Source organism: Vespula pensylvanica, chromosome 1, assembly GCF_014466175.1.
Source record: "Vespula pensylvanica isolate Volc-1 chromosome 1, ASM1446617v1, whole genome shotgun sequence".
Taxonomy (NCBI): Eukaryota; Metazoa; Arthropoda; class Insecta; order Hymenoptera; family Vespidae; genus Vespula; species Vespula pensylvanica.
This window is the reverse complement of record NC_057685.1, coordinates 6,857,396-6,862,395: the sequence shown is the minus strand read 5'-3', so window position 1 is coordinate 6,862,395 and position 5,000 is coordinate 6,857,396. Positions and strand designations below refer to the sequence as shown.

The window sequence follows — 5,000 nt, the reverse complement described above, 5'->3', positions numbered from 1 at the left end:
TGCTAAAAGGGAAGTTGTTGTCCCTCGTGGACGGAAACTTTTATGAGGATCTGTCGCGGTAAAAGCTCCAACCCTCCTGTTGTTTTTGTTCCCGTAGCAAGTCATTAGGAGTGCTTTCACTACGTAGAGGCTCACCTACGTTCCAGCGAAAAACGTACTTTCGCATCACGGCTTTTGTCACGTAACGTCCTGCAATTTATCTTCCCGAAGAATGAGAAAGAGAGAGAGAGAGAGAGACAGAGAGAGAAGCATTATTATATATGTATACTAAGCGTTAATTTTTATCGATGCATTTCTCACGTGATTTCGCCCGAAGAATTTTAATTTTAATTTTAATTTCTTTCTATCTCTTTCTCTCTCTCTCTCTCTCTCTCTCTCTCTCTCTCTCTCTTTATTTTCTTTTTTTTTGGAGTTTTTTTTCCCCTTCCATACATATACATACCTTCTTTATTCATGAGAATAATTTAATTTCGACGAATATTCGTTGCGAACTCATGAACGCATATGAATGTGACTTGTCGCGTTTCAAAATTCAAGCGTCCACCGATCGATGCGTAGAATAAAATAAATTTACTCGGATTTTTGCATTATAACAGACGCGTTACTCAACAGGTTGAGAAGGATGCGAAAATTTACGCGTAATACATAGGAGCGACGATGAACAAGCAAAGGTGTCTTCTCCTGTTACTGCTGTTTGACGATTAAAGTGTACTTAGTTAGTCGTTTTTTTTTTCTTTCGCTCTCTCTCTCTCTCTTTCTTCTTTCTCTCTCTTTCTTTTTAATAATTCACTTTGCGTCAGAGTACTCGCTTTCCGTGCCAAGAATAATGAGAACTTTTTTAAAAACAGAAAAATGTGCTCGTAAAGTGTTGTTCTCTCTCTCTCTCTCTCTCTCTCTCTCTCTCTCTCTCTTTTTTCTTCTTTCTTCCCTTTCTTTCTTATTTTTTCTGTTTTTTTTTTCGATTTTAATAAGAACGAAATAATTATTAGTTCGTTAAAATTATCGGACAATGTTGCTCTAATTTCGTGGATATACATAGTACGAACGTAAATATCGAATAATTATAACCACCTCGGGGATCATCCATCAAGTTCTCCATTTGCGAGCTGTCGTTTCGTTTTGAAAGATCGTCTATAACGGCGAAATCGATAGGAAAAGTTTGATGGAAGTTCCGACGAAATCTTTGTCCTCTTTAAAGATGAAGATGATGGATAATTACTCGTGCCACGACAAATAATCGCTCGATTATCTTTGAGAAGCCCTGACTTGGAGAAAGATAAAGAGAGAGAAAGAGATATATACATACATATATATATATATATATATATATATATATATATATATAGAAGCGAACTCATAGAGATAGAGATAGAGATAGAAATAGAGATAGAAGAGAGAGAAGAGTAGAATACGCTGGTACTCTCTTTCTGACGTTGTCCCTCATGCAGGTTAAAGTTCGTGCGTTTAAACTTCCGTCGAAAATCGAAGCGGAATCCGCTACCCGCATTCCACTTTGACGCTCGTCGATAATCATCTTAAATGTACGGTAGAACGCTCGATAACGGTCGAACCAATCTCTCGTAACTTGAACAATCTCTTTTCTTTCTTTCTTTCTTTCTTTTTTTTTCTTTTTTCTTCTTTTTCGTCCTCTTTCTCTTTCATTTTTATTTTTTATTTGTTTTCAATTTTCTTTTTCTCTTTCTTCTTCTTCTTCTTCTTCTTCTTCTTCTTCCTCTTTTTTCCGTTTTTCTTCCTTTTGTTTTTTTATTTTTCTCTCTCTCTCTCTCTTTTTCACTTTTTCTTTCTTTTTTTTTTTTTTTTTATATTTCCGTATCAGTTCGAAACGTTCATTTTTAAAGGAATCGCCTATCGTGAATTTTTCCAATATCGATTATTGAATTTTATTTTCAACTCTATAAATTATTCTCGACGAGCAAATCGAGGATTCACACGGATGTAAATAATGTATATAAAAATTTTCATCGTTCCCGTGCATATGATATTATCAATTAATGCGATAGGGAAAACAGATAAATAAACGATTCGATCATGTGCATGTATATTACTTTGGAAAGTAATAAATAAACGGGGCCACGAAACGAATCGTCAATAAGAATTTACCGAAATTGTTTCGATTTTTTCATTCTGGTTGCCAATCTGCCAACGTTATAAAACAAAAATCTGTTGGAGGAGAAAATTGTGCGGAGTTATGAGCTTTTTCGGTAGAATTTTGTTCGATAACGGGGGCTTATGCTTTTTCCATCGGGACGTGATTTTCCCTGATGGTGTTGGGAGAGAAGAAAATAGGAAAAAAGTGGGAGAAAAAGAGAAAGAAAGAAAGAAAGAGAAAGATAGCAAGAGAAAGAGAGAAAGAGAAAGAGAAAAAGAAAAAGAGAAGAATACCAACCGTGAAAATGATGATTGATCGAAAGAATATTCTCACAATAATAATCCAAGTCTTTCTTTCTTTGATCTCTTTAATTTAGGAAATCGATATTGCAAGCTTTTTATTCGTTTATGCAGAATCACTACCGGTCGCGATTTTACATGTCATAGTTACGATACAAGCTTTGTATATATTTGATATGTGTGTGTATATATATATTATAATATATATTATATATATATGTATATATATATATTATATAATGCAAATGTGTCGTATTTCGAGCGAGTAGAGAAACGCTAGGAGTTGGTAAATGTAGGAAAATACCCGGGGCGAAAACTCCGTAATACTACAAATAGATTTTCTCTCTCTCTCTCTTTCTCATCTTTCTTTCTCTTTCTCTTCTGATTCTCTCATTCCACAACACGTTCAAAAGATGCTTTCTTCGTCTTCTAAGCGAAACGAAAGGCAAAGTTTCGAACCGACAATGAGTTTGCCCGAGTAACGACGTCTGTCGTGGGACACGTTTACGTCGACGTCCTGTTCTATAAATTCCTATGAAAGAAAGAAAGATAGAAAGAAAAGAGTGGAATAAAGAGAGAGAGAGAGAGAGAGAGAGAGAGAGAGAGAGAGAGAGAGAGAGAGAGATAATATAATACCTTGTCCAAGTCAAAGTAAGTATGGATGAAAGATAGTTTTAATCGTGTATCTTTTCGAACTGAGTAACCTTTTTTTTTTTTTCGAAAGTAAAATAAATAGATTGATAAAAAGAGAAAAATAACGAAGAAGAAAGTGAGAAAACGAAAGAAGGAAGAAACGAATGAAACGGACCAACGAATGGTGTCTCTTCCCTTCAACGTTTGCAAATGAAATTCCAACGAAATATTGCGATTATACGGTATTTTTAAATATCAGCCATTTTTCGACCCCTCGTCTTTCTCCCTTTTTCTCTGTCTGTTTCTGTCTCTCTAGTAGCGAAACAATGAAACGCTACCCGTTTAAGTTGATTAGCGATGCAACCGCGTTACCTGACTCGTCCGAGTGTGGTAATTAAAATGGAGGAGCGTAATTAAAATGATCCGCATTAAAAAAAAATGAGAGAAATGAGGGAAGGAAGAAAAAATGAAAGAAAGAGAAGGAAACGCATAGAAGCGTAGGGAAAGGAAAAAAGTATTCGTGGAAAAAGAAATAGAGAGAGAAGGAAAGAGAGAGATATATATATATATAGATAGATAGATAGATAGATAGATAGAGAGAAAGAGAGAGAGAGAGTGAGTGAGAAGAAGAATTTCGACGACGTTTTATCTTCGTGGTTACTCGGCATTAGTCGCAGTTTAATTCGCTGGAAAGTGATTCTGTCGGCATTTTCTCTCTCTCTCTCTCTCTCTCTCTCTCTCTCTCTCTCTCTCTCTCTCTCTCTTTCTCTGTCTGTCTGTCTGTCTATTTCTCTCTCTCTCTTTCTATATATATGTATGTATGTATTTCTACCTCTATATCTCTTTCTTGTTAATTAACCTCCAAGCGTATAGCAAACGTAATAGTCCTCGCCAATCTTCCTTCGAAACATGGAAAATTAATTTGTTCTCTATTCGTTTGTCGAGTGAGAAAGAGAAAGAAAAAGGGCAAGAGAGAGTGAGAGAGACAGAGAGAATTGCATATCGAAAGAACTGGGTAGAAATTACAAAAACGATATTTCGAATTGGTTTGTAAAAATATACATCGATAGTAATACAATGTACATAATACATATATATATATATATATATATATGTATTATGTACATATATATGTGTGTGTATTATGTACATATATATATATATATGTATTATGTACATGTGCGTGTATAATATAGGTATATATTATGTATACATAGGAATTACCGTGTACAAAATGGAGGTGTTGCATTGTCTCTGCTATGGCTAATTACTACGACCAAAGGCCGATTAAGATTTAATCCCTCAATGAGAATATAGGGGATAGGAGGGGCGGATGGGAAATGGATTTTCCAAGTTTTCATACAGCGCCGACGGCGGTCGGTTTTAATTTGAAAATTAAGCGAGTATCCCATGAGAGTTTTCTTAAATGGTGGAAGAGATAAAGACGGATAGATATGTACAGAGAGAGAGAGAGAGAGAGAAAGAGAGAGAGAGACAGAGACAGATAGATAGATATACAGATGAATAGAGAGAGAGAAAGTTTGAAAATTTATTAAACTAACTCGAAACACATTGGCATTGTCTAGGTACTCGACGAACGAGTTGATTAATACTTATGTAAGTACATATTAACATGATAATTAAAAGACACATGAAATCGTATGCTGCGGATATGAGAGAATGTACAAACGTTCGTACGATAAGCCGATGAAGCCAAGCCAAACTCTATATATTGCGAAAGAGGATGCGAATTCTCGCGGCTTTGTGCCGGTTGTCCATAAATGCAAATCCGCAGGTGAAAGAGAGAGAGAGAGAGAGAGAGAGAGAGAGAGAGAGAGCCTATAGGATATATCAGAAACGGACGATCGCGTGCAAAGGTAAATGCGAGGCGCGAATACAAGCTATTACGACCGATGAAGCGCGTTCCGTAGATGCACATCAACGAGATGGAAATACCT

The 5,000-nt window shown here is 35.8% G+C and overlaps 1 protein-coding gene and 1 long non-coding RNA gene across 8 annotated transcripts in view; both read right to left on the bottom strand.

The window, feature by feature from the left end:
• LOC122628634 overlaps positions 1 to 5,000 on the bottom strand; it is a 39,751-nt gene that overhangs the window by 12,661 nt on the left and 22,090 nt on the right. The gene's annotated exons all lie outside the window — the stretch shown is intronic.
• LOC122628655 overlaps positions 1 to 5,000 on the bottom strand; it is a 32,050-nt gene that overhangs the window by 15,514 nt on the left and 11,536 nt on the right. Inside the window, exon 1 of one of the 3 annotated variants that reach the window (XR_006327093.1) lies at positions 4,133 to 4,155. The exons of 1 other annotated variant lie outside the window; for it this stretch is intronic. This is a non-coding gene — a long non-coding RNA (uncharacterized LOC122628655). Of the gene's footprint in view, positions 1 to 1,306; positions 1,345 to 4,132; positions 4,156 to 5,000 lie in introns of those variants that run through there. One more of the 3 variants, XR_006327090.1, reaches the window with a different exon arrangement.